This window comes from Dipodomys merriami, unplaced genomic scaffold, assembly GCF_024711535.1.
Source record: "Dipodomys merriami isolate MVZ:Mamm:240054 unplaced genomic scaffold, mDipMer1.0.p SCAF_412, whole genome shotgun sequence".
Classification (NCBI taxonomy): domain Eukaryota; kingdom Metazoa; phylum Chordata; class Mammalia; order Rodentia; family Heteromyidae; genus Dipodomys; species Dipodomys merriami.
Window position 1 is genome coordinate 846,024 of NW_027205738.1, and position 11,477 is coordinate 857,500.

Here is an 11,477-nt window from a genome sequence, read left to right on the forward strand (position 1 = left end):
GCCTTGGGTTTAAAGAGGTTCACAGAGAAAGCCTGCAGAGCTTTGGTGATAGAGGAGCAAGTAAGTAAAGATGCGAGAGGAGTCAAGCTTCATTAGTAATAATGAGAAAATATATTTACTGATCCCCTATGATATCATTGCATTTATTTGTCAATCATACTCCCAGTGGTGCTAATAGGCACGTGATGCCGAAGAGGCCACTACTTACCCCAAGTCACTCCCGGGTCACATGCAAATACAGGTCCAGATGCTTGGTTTTATGGCGTGTGTTGGCCACCTCCTGTCCACATCCTTGACAATGGGATGTTGGGGGGGGGGAGTTATAGTATTGAACAGATAAACAGGACAATCTCTTTTTGAAAGTTCAAAGTCTAGTGTTTTTTTGTTTATTTGTTTGTTTTGGTTGGTCCTGGGGCTTGAACTCTGGGCCTGGGTGCTGTCCCTCAGCTCTTCAGCTCAAGGCGAACACTCTACCACTTCAGCCACAGAGCCACTTCCAGTTTTCTGGTGGTTTATTGCAGATAAGAGTCTCATGGACTTTTCCTGCCCGGGCTGGCTTTGAACCACGATCCTCAGATCTCAGCCTCCTGAGTAGCTAGGATTCAGGCCTGAGCCACCAGTGCCCAGTTCAAAGCCTAGTTCTTACAGTACATGAGTGCTGTCCATGGACTACAAGCTCTCCATACTGCTCTTGGGTGGGAATTGTAGCTTACTTCATGTCCACCACACTTCTGAGGGAGGCATCATCAACTCCTCTTACAGCAAGGACCCGAGATCAGCAGCAACAAAGCTGAGGTGTAAATCCCCAGTTCCAGCTCAGCAGGCAGTGAGGGACCCATCCACTTTGAGAAGAATGTCCAGAAACGCCTGACCCAGCTCTGTGTTGGCAAGACGAACAGATAGCTCCTCACGCAGAGCGAGTTCTGAAGGGCTTTGAAGGACTTTGGTCCTGTCCGTTACCTCTTGTGCGATGCACATAACCAAATTACTGAGCACACACATAGTCTGCCATGTACTGTGGTAGGCTCTGCAGGTCTGTAGGAGAGGAGCCTGTGGAGACTGCTGGCATTTCAGCATTCAGAAGCGCCTGTCCCAGGGCTGGTGTTGCCGAAGGGGCTCCTGGCTGTACGGATATCAGGCTTAGAAAGGGGTGGTGGGCATGCAGTAGGGGCAGGATCAAGGAGCCAGGGATGTGGCTCACAGAGGAGAAGACTCAAACTCCTGAGGGTGAGAGGGAGCTCAGAAGAGGCACAGCCTGAGCTGCCTGAGGATCGTGGGCCTGGGGAGGGACATTCCAGGCCTAGCAAGCTGTCAAGGTTTTTGGAAATACTGCAGTGTGGTATACAGCTGAACAACCAGTGGAACACAGTGTGGAAGATGGGAGATGAGACTGTGGAGGCATACAGGACTGGGTTAGGTTGATAGAATTTGGCTTTGGCCTGGAGAGGAGATGGGCAGTACCTATGGGATGGTCAGGAGAGAGATGTGCTCAGGTCTGTACCTTGGGCTAGCACTCTACTACTTGAGTATACCTGGTTAGTCAATTGGCGCTAAGAGTCTCATAGACTCTCTCATGTTCCCGCCCAGGCTGGCTTCTAACCTTGATCCTCAGATCTCAGACCCCTGAATAACTAGGATTACAGATGTGAGCCTCCTGTGCCAGCTTGAGACTGATATTGGAAGTGTCTGGGGGAAAGCCAGGGCTCCCTAGCACCCAGGCATCTGGTTTTAGCACCACTCATCCCTGCCCCATAAAGTCACATCACGCCCCCCCTACTATGCGATCCAGAATAGCCAAAAGCCCTAGAAAGATGGACCTTTAGGCCCAGTTACTGGGCTGCCTTGATACTTCCCCCACTCCAATTCCTGCCCTTTGATATGTCACAGGGGAGAAGAAACTAGGGTGTTCAGGAGGCTCTGTGTTGCAGATGCGAAGCAGCTGTGAGGCAGCTGTGCCTAGATCTGCCCTAATGAAGAGCCCCAAGGCCCCAGGAGGCCCCATAACTGTGAGAGGCAGAGTGTTGTCCCTCCTCCCCAACCACTGTGGGCCCTCCTCCTCCCAGAGAAGCCCATTATAATGCAGGGAAATCCAACTTGAGTCCTTGCAGTTAGAAAAAGCATCTGGTTTTCCAGAATCCTGTATCTGAGCTTTTTTTTTTTTTTTTCCTCAAGGCTAGCACTCTACTACTTGAACCACAGAGCTACTTCTGGCTCTTTATAGTTTATTAGTGATAAAAGCCTCTCAGGGGCTAGAAGTGTGGCTTCATGGTAGAGTGCTTGTCTAGCAGGCATGAAGCCCTAAGTTTGATTCCTTTAGTATCACATAAACAGCAAAAGCCAGAAGTGGTGCTGTGGCTCTAGTGGTTGAGTGCTAGCCTTGAGCAAAAGCAGCTCAGGGACAGTGCCCAGGCCCTGAGTTCAAGCCCCCTGACTGGCAAAAACAAACAAACAAACAAACAAAGAGTCTTTCAGACTTTCCTGCCTGAACTGGATTTGAACCACTTCAGATCTCAGTTCCTGAAAAACTAGGATTGTAGACATGAGCCACTGTGCCCGGCAGCTTTTCTTTTCTTTCTTTCCTTTGTTTTGTAGGTTGTGAGTCTTGAACTCAGGGCTTGGGTGCTGGAGCTCTACCACTTGGAGCCATAGCTCCACTCCAGATTTTCTGCTGGTTAATTGGAGATAAGAATCTCATGGGACTTTTCTGCTGCGGCTGGCTTTGAACCATGATCTCAGTCTCCTGAGTAACTAGGATTACAGGCATGAACCATCAGCACCTGGCTTTTTAAAAAATATGAAAATAATGATATTAATTTTAGACGTTGCTAACTGAAGTACAATGGTTAAAATGGCTAGAATAGATGTAATGACAGATGAAGCAGAAGGACTATGAGTTGGAGGCTACAGAGAGAGACTTTGAGTCAAAAAAGAACTGAAGGAAAAAAGGCTAGAATAACCCTGAACAATAGACACAGATGCATTTGTAACTTCCAAACAAATAGGAGGAGGAAGGAGGTAGAGGAGAAAGACAAATTTAGAAATTCAAAAGGAAGTAGGAGAGGGGCTGGGAAGGTGGCCCAGTGGTAGAGTGCTTGCCTTGCATGCATGAGGCCCTGGGTTCGATTCCTTAGCATCGCATAAGCAGAAAAAACCGGAAGTGGGACAGTGCCCAGGCCCAGAGTTCAGGCCCCACGACCGACAAAAAAAAAAAAAAAAAAGGAAGTAGGCGAAAAGACAGAACAAAGTACGGGAAAGGAGATGCTTTGGTACCACCCCTCCCTGTGCTAACAGTTCTAAACTCTGAACAAAATACAAAAATACAAAAAACCACTGCTCAAAGCCTCTAGACAGAGACTAAGAAATAAGAAGGAAGAAATTAGAGGAAGCCAACCTGTAGAAGAAGGAAGAGCTACCAGGTAAAAAATATATTACCTCTCACTAATATTGACCTAAATAAGTCAGAAGAGTGTGTGCTAGCTCTATGGTTCCATTCCCATTTAGTCCCTAAACAGGCCATCTGATGTATGATGGGGGAACTCAGGGTAGTGCTTTCCTGGGGGCAGTGACTGAGGGATGATGAAGGCGGCTTGGAGAGTCCTAGTAATTCTTTTTCTTTCTTTCTTTCTTTCTTTCTTTCTTTCTTTCTTTCTTTCTTTCTTTCTTTCTTTCTTTCTTTCTTTCTTTCTCTGTTTCATTCTCTCTTTCTCTCTCTTTCTTTCTTTCTTTCTCTTTCTTTCTTTCTTTGTTTTTCTTTGTTTGTTTGTTTCTTTCTTTCTTTCTTTCTTTCTCTGTCTCTTCTTCCTTCCTTCCTTCCTTCCTTCCTTCCTTCCTTTCTTTTGCCAGTCCTGGGGCCTAAACTCAGGGCCTGGACACTGTCCCTGAGCTTCTTTTACTCAAGGCTAGTACTCTATACTTCTGGCTTTTTCTGTTTATGTGGTACTGAGGAATTGAACCCAGAGCTTCATGCATGCTAGGCAAGCACTCTACCACTTAAGCCACTTTCCCAGCCCTCTGGTAATCTCTTTTGACATTTGCACTTTCTCAGTGACAATTCCTCGGGCTTGATGTGGGTTGTGCAATTTGCTGCAGGCATATGATGCTTCAGTAAAAGCTAAAACAAGTTCAAAGCCAGCCTGGGCTACAAAGCAAGGCTTTGTCTTAAAAAAAAAAAAAAAACCACGAAAACAAACAAAAAACTACCCAAACCAGGTGCAGGTGGCTCACGCCTGTAATCTTAGCTACTCAGGAGGCTGAGATCTGAGGATCTCGGCTTGATGTGGGTTGTGCAATTTGCTGCAGGCACATGATGCTTCAGTAAAAGCTAAAACAAGTTCAAAGCCAGCCCAGGCAGGAAACTCGGTGAGACTCTTTTTTTTTTTTTTTTGGTTCAGTCATGGGGCCTGAACTCTGGGCCTAGACACTGTCCTTCAGCTCTTCAGCTCAAGGCTAGAGCTCTACCACTTGAGCCACAGCGCCACTTCCATTTTTTTCCTTTTTTTTTTTTTTTTTTGTTTGTTTTTGGGTCTGGTCGTGGGGCCTGAACTCTGGGCCTGGGCGCTGTCCCTCAGCTCTTCAGCTCAAGGCTAGTGCTCTACCACTTGAGCCACAGCGCCACTTCCGGCTTTTTTTCTTTTTGCTTATGTGGTGCTGAGGAATCGAACCCAGGGCCTCAGGCATGCAAGGCAAGCGCTCTACCACTGAGCCATCTTCTCAGCCCTCCCCCCCCATTTTTTTTTCCTTTTTGCTTATGTGGTGCTGAGGAATCGAACCCAGGGCCTCATGCATGCAAGGCAAGCGCTCTACCCCTGAGCCACCTTTCCAGCCCATCAGTGAGACTCTTATCTCCAATAATCCACCAGAAAACTGGAAGTGGAGCTGTAGCTCAAGAGCACTAGCCTTGAGCTGAAGAGCTGAGGGACAGTGCCCAAGCCCAGAGTTCAAGTCCCACAACCGACAAAAACAAAACAAAACAAAAAAACTACCCCTGGGAGCAAGAAATGGTGTGGACAGGGAGGCAGGGATTAATTGGATATGTTAATTGGGCAGAAGAGTCTCCCTGACTTTTCTGTCCTGACTGGCTTTGAACTTCCTTCCTCAGATCTCAGTCTCCTAAATAACTAGGATTATCAGCACAAGTCACCAATGCCTGGCAGACTGGTTTTTTGAGATAGGATCTCACTAATGAACACAAACTTTTGATCCTTTTCCACCTCCCAAATTCTGTGATTACAGGCAGGCAACCACTGTGCCTGACTAATTTAGATATTGTCTTTATCATATTCTTAGCTTTTGGGCAGGTAAAGGTTAGATGTGCCCACCTTAGCACATATTCTAAGAGTTTTAGCAAAGCTAAGAGGGGATAAGACCCTCAGGCTTGGCTCATATCTATAATCCTATCTAATCTGGATATTGAGATCTAGAGGATCGCAGTTCCAAGTCAGCTGGTATAGAAAAGTCCACCAGATTCCATCTGCAACTAACTAGTAAAAAGATGGACTGGCATCTTTGCTCAAGTGCTAGAGTGGTAGAGTGCCAGCTATGAGCAAGCAACTGGAATAAGCACTAGGCCCCTGAGTTCAAGCTCCAATACTGACCAAAAAATACAAATAAAAATAAAAACGGGCTGGGAATGTGGCTTAATGGTAGAGTGCTTGCTTAGCATGCATGAAGCCCTGAGTTCGATTCTTTTTTTTTTTTTAATTAATGTTTGTAATTTTTTAATTTTTTTGGTCCGGTTGTGGGGCCTGAACTCTGGGCCTAGGCGCTGTCCCTCAGCTCTTCAGCTCAAGGCTAGCGCTCTACCACTTGAGCCACAGCGCCACTTCCAATTTTTTTCTTTTTGCTTACCTGGTGCTGAGGAATCGAAGCCAGGGCCTCAGGCATGCAAGGCAAGCGCTCTACCACTGAGCTACCTTCCCAGCCCCCTGAGTTCGATTCTTCAGTACCACATAAGCAGAAAAAGCCAGAAGTAGTGCAGTGGCTCAAGTGGTAGAACAAAAAAGCTCAGGACAGTGCCCAGGCCCAGAGTTCCAGCCCAGGACTGGCTAAATAAATAAATAAATAAATAAAACCAAGCAACTGAAGGGGATAAAGCTTGGTGTGGTGCTGTTTACCTTTAATCCCAGTTTCTTTGGAAGCAGAAGCAGGAGGATTAGGAGTCTGAAGCCACTTTATAAGCAAATGAAAGGACTAGGTATGGCTCAAGTGATTTAGTACTTGAGTAGCAAACTTGAGGCCTTGGGTTCCACCCCTTGGCCTGCAAAATAAGCTTGAGGGCCCCACACCCGTAATCCTAACACTCATAAGCTGAAGCACAAGAAGTAAAAATGTGAAGCCCACTTGGGCAACCTAGAAATATCTGGTCTCAAAAATAAAGTTAAAAAGGTCTGGGGAATGTTAGCTCACTGTTAGAGTGCTTATTTAGCCTTGGTTTTAAATCCCAGTACTGGGGGGGTGGGGGGGGGAGGGAGGGGGAAGCGGTGGTATCTAAAGATAGCCCAAGATAATTTTGGCTCTTGACCTACAACATCCCATCTCTCCACAATCGTGATGTGCTACTCAGCCAAGGGTGAGCTGCCTGTAGCATTTTAATACAGATACAGCTTCTGCATGTTGGTTTACAGTGAGGAATTGAGTGAGGACTAAGAGTGGGGAGTTAGAGGAACTGGGGGAATTTGGAGGTAAATAGACCTGCAGGAGGCAGGTATCCAGGCTTGTCTTGGAAACAACAGAGCTTCCTGGGAGGAGCTACTAGGGGAGAAAAGATTTTTCACTTTTTTTTTTTTTTGGCTGGGAGAGAAAACAGTTATTTTTGTAGGTTGCTCAGAAGGAGCAGATAGAGGAGGAATTCTGGGTAACTAGAACCGTTGAAACAGCAGAATAGAGCCCAAGGTGCAGGTTCTGGGGTTGGGAAGGAGCTGGACGTTCAAAAGGGTGGATGGGAAGGAATTCAAGAATTCCTGCCAGGAAGGGAACCTTACTGCATTGTTGGTGGGAGTGTAAACTTGTTCAACCACTTTGGAAAGCAGTATAGAGGTTCCTCAGAAGACTCCACATAGAGCTCCCCTATGACCCAGCAATCCCACTTTTGGGCATTTACACAAATGTTCACAAACAAGACCACACTAAAGCTACCAGCACGACTATGTTTATTGCAGCATTAGTTACCATAGCTAAGATATGGAACCAACCCAGATGCCCCTCAGTAGATGAATGGCTCAAGAAAATGTGGCATATATACACAATGGAATTCTATGCCTTCATCAGAAAGAATGACATTGCCCCATTTGTTAGGAAATGGAAAGACTTGAAAAAATTATATTAAGTGAAGTAAGCCAGGCCTAAAGAAACATAGGTCCCATGGTTTCCCTTATTTGCAATAACTAATATATGTCTGAGTCAAGCAGAAAAGGTCAGATAAGTTGATGTTAGGGAAATGAACCCTAAGATATGTATTCAGATTTTTTTTCTTTCATGCGATTGTTTCTAACACATTTACAAGATTATTTCTTTGTTGCTTTGTATGTCCCTCCCCCATGGTATAACTCCTGCTTTCATTGTATTTGATGTGGGTATAATTTGTGGAAGGGAAGGGAAAAAACAAATCGTTTAAATAGGGATACAGGTGGACCCATTGCAACAATGAGATGTACAAGTCATTATGTCGAAAACGAACTTTACAACTTTGGTGTGGGGGGGAGGATTGGGTAAGGGGGTGGGGAGAGGATGGGAAGGGATGGGAAGGGGAAACAAAGGAGGAGGCTACAATGCTTAATAAGAAATGTATACATTATCTTGCCCATGTAATTGTAACCCCTCTGTACTGTATTTTCACAATTAGAAAAAGAAAAGAAAAGAAAAAAAAAGAATGCCTTCCAGGCTAGGCCGGCTAGCATTATAGGCTCAGACCTATAATCCTAGCTGCTCGGGAGGCTGAGCTCTGAGGACTGCCAGCTTAAGCAAGAAAAATCTGAGTCCCTTATCTCTGATAAATCACCAAAAAGGGGGAGCTGTTATTTCAGTGGCAGAGTGCCAGCCGTGAACAGTAAAAAAGTTAAGGAAGAATGCCTCGGGCCTGAGTTCAAGCCCTTGTAGCAGAACAAAAACAACAGAAAGAATGCCTGCCAGTCATCAGCAGCACCTGTGAGGCAGCTGTTGAGTGCTGACAGATACTGAGAGGAGGAGAGCCAGTCTGATGAGGCTGGTTTCTGGGGAGCATGTGTCAGAACAAGTTATGTATGTGTCTTAAGAATATCCTGTGTGAAAACAAGAACATAATTTCATGGACAACTCCACAGTCATTTTGTAGATGGCATGCCTGTGAAGTTTTCCTAAAGTCACTGTATCTTAATTATCTTAGTTATTGCTCATCTTTAGCCAGTGGGCCCTCATTTCCTTGCTGCTGAATTAAGGTCATCTTCTCCCCACCCTGCTCTACTCTGTTATCTGTACCTGGGTGAGGAGGTAGGGTGGAGCAGGGAAAAGATCAAGGATCTGGTAAACAGGAAGACTTTGGTGCCCAGACCTTGAGCTAGTATTACCTTCTCTGGGTCTCAGTTTCATCACAGACCATTGGGTTCCAAAGTACTGTCACCCCCAAGACAGGGTGTAAGGACATACAGTGAGGAGTTTTTATAGGGAATCTTGAATGCCAGGCAAGAAAGTTGTTGTTGTTGTTGATGGTGGTGGTTGTGTGTGTGTGTCCTGGGGCTTGAACTCTAGGCTTTACACTCTTGCTTAACTTTCTGATTGAAAAGTAGTGTTCTACCACTTGAGCCATGCTGCCACACTTCTGGCTTTGTGGTAGTTCATTGGAGATAAGAGTCTCTCACAGACTTTTCTGCCTGGGATGACTTCTAACCACAATCTTCAGATCTCAGCCTCATGAATAACTAAGGTTACATACAGACTTGTGCCTGTAATTCCTGGCTCCTGGCTTGGTCTTCATTTAAGTGAAGTATTTCCCATGCAGCTGTGGGGTCTAAAGGTGTATCTTTCTTTGAGAAGACTCCTCCTCTACTTCTTCCATCTGAGTTGGGAGGAGCAGAGACCTTATTGGCTGAGAGACTTCCAGATCATGGTGACCTCATAAAGACCATAGCTCCAGCCGGGGCTGAGAGGAACCTAGGTAAGTAAGTTGAGGGGTGGCTCTGGGAAAGTCCCAGGGGTGGGGTCTCCCATAAAGCAGTTACCACCTTGATCCCCACCCCCTAGGTACAAGTCTCCTCTGGCTGTAATTCCAGTTAGAACGTCCTATCTTTGGATTAAAGCAGAATTTTCCTTTAGCATGTGGATGTCCCAGGGAGAGGTAACACATTGACCTTTTAGGTCGGCAGCTTGCAGAGAAAATTGTGGCTACTGAGTGTGATGGGTGGGGGTATGGGAGGGGAGGTAGAGGGGAAGGGAGAGGGAAAGAAAATCCAGAGAGACAATAACAGACTGAGTGAAAGAAGACAGAGGAGCTGGACACTGGTGACGCACACCTGTAATCCTAGCTACTCAGAGAGCTGAGATCTGAGGATCATGGGTTGAAGCCAGTCAAAGTCTGTGAGACTCTCAGCTCCAATTCACCACCAAAGAGCCAGAAATGGAGCTATAGTTCAAGTGGTAGATTATCATCCTTGAGCAAAAAAGCTAAGTACCTAACCCTGAGTTCAAGCCCCAGTACATGCACAAAAATAGATGAATAGATGAAAGAGAGAGGAGAGAGAGAGAAAAAAAAAGAGAAAGAAAGAAGGAAGGAATAAGGCAGCGGACGAGGGAACCAGGTTGTCCTTGCCCTGACCCCTTTCCCAGAGGGACAAGGTGAGGATGGTGAGAATGGACAATTTTGGAAGACCTACTTTGCGGACTGTGGACTAGGACTGTGAGCACCACCTTATGGAAATTCTCCCTTTCTTAGTATTGAGGTGTCTATTGGTAGTGGAGAAGCCAAAATCACATGGTCAAAGGCCTGTGACCAGAAATTCTGCTACATAATGAGATCAGGATCTTGGAGAAAAAGAAATAAAGGTTTCTTATTCTACCAGTCAAAACGAAGACTTCTAGGTGTTGTCTCAAAATGAAGCACTGTTCTAGAGGGTGATGGGTCGAAGTGTGGTTTTAAAGAAGATTCTAGGAGTACGGACTTGACTGCAAGCTAGATGGTGGCCTTGGACCTGAATCTCCAGGGTTGTATTCTTTTCTGTCTATGTCCCTTTACTCCTATGGTCAGCACCCTGGGGAATGTGATGACCTTGTCAGGAGCTGTAAAGACATTCTTGAATTCCTTCACTTGAGGAATAGGGTGGAGTAGGAAGAAGAGATAGAGGAGAGCATTCTGGTTGGTTATTGAGCAAAAACTATAGTTGTGAGCATATTTGGTTGTCTGTTCCTGTTATAGGCAGAATAAGTCTCCAATTCATATTTGTCTAACTCCAAAACCCTGGAGTTTTGTGTTTTTTTTTGTTTTTTTTTTGCAGTTGTTGCCGGTTTTTGCTGAACTTTTTCAGCAAAAAGGAATAGATGACTCATACCTTGGGAATCTGTGGTATTGTAGGCAAACATGGGTTGAGAGGACTTGGTTTGAATTCCACCTCTGCCACTTGCCTGGGTACTTTATTATTATTATTTTTTGGGTTCGGTCATGGGGCCTGAACTCTGGGCCTGGGTGCTGTCCCTCAACTCTTCAGCTCAAGGCTAGCCCTCTACCACTTGAGCCATAGCACCACTTCCGGCTTTTTTCTTTTTGCTTATGTGGTGCTGAGGAATCGAACCCAGGGCCTCAGGCATGCAAGGCAAGCGGTCTACCACTGAGCCACCTTCCCAGCCCCTTGCCTAGGCACTTTATATTCCCACTTTATGTGGGAATACAGGTGGCTCATACCTATAGCTACACAGGAGGCTGAGATTTGAGGATCATGGCTAGAAGCCAGCCTGAGAAGAGACTTTTATCTCCAACTAACAAGCAAAATACCAATCTGGAGGAATGGTTCAAGTGGTAGCGTGGCAGCCATAAGCAAGAAAGCCAGTTGAGATCATGAGGCCCTAAGTTCAAGCCCTGGTACTGGCATGCACATAAACTTTCTACTAGCCAGGCTCTGTGGCTCATGCTCGTAATCCTAGCTGCTCAGGAGGCTCAGATCCGAGGATGGTGGTTCGAAGCTAGCCTGGGCAGAAAAGTCCTTGAGACCCTTATCTCCAACAAACTACTCAGAAAAAGCCAGAAGTGGTGCTGTGGCTCAAGTGGTAGAGTGTTAGCCTTGAGCACAATGAGGCTCAGGGAGGCCCTGATTTCAAGTCCCAGGACCGGCAAAACATACAAACAAAAAAGACTTTCTGCTTAAAAGTCTAGATTTACATAGTCTCAAAAACAAAATAAAGTTTGAAGATTAAAAAACAAAGAGCTGGGTGCCAGTGGCTCACGCCTGTAATCCTAGCTACTCAGGAGGCTGAGATCTGAGGATCATGGTTCAAAGTTAGCTGTGGTAGGAAACTTG

At 45.8% G+C, this 11,477-nt stretch overlaps 1 protein-coding gene across 7 annotated transcripts in view; it reads left to right on the forward strand.

Annotated features, from left to right (window-relative positions):
- Positions 1 to 9,172: 9,172 nt before the first annotated feature.
- LOC138807147 (maestro heat-like repeat-containing protein family member 7) overlaps positions 9,173 to 11,477 on the forward strand; it is a 47,294-nt gene continuing 44,989 nt past the window's right edge. For 4 of the 7 annotated variants that reach the window (XM_069992739.1, XM_069992741.1, XM_069992742.1 and 1 more), the window contains exon 1: positions 9,173 to 9,307. The gene's annotated coding sequence lies outside the window, so the exon portion shown is untranslated. Of the gene's footprint in view, positions 9,328 to 11,477 lie in introns of all 7 variants that reach the window. The other 3 variants (XM_069992740.1, XM_069992743.1, XM_069992744.1) reach the window with 2 other exon arrangements.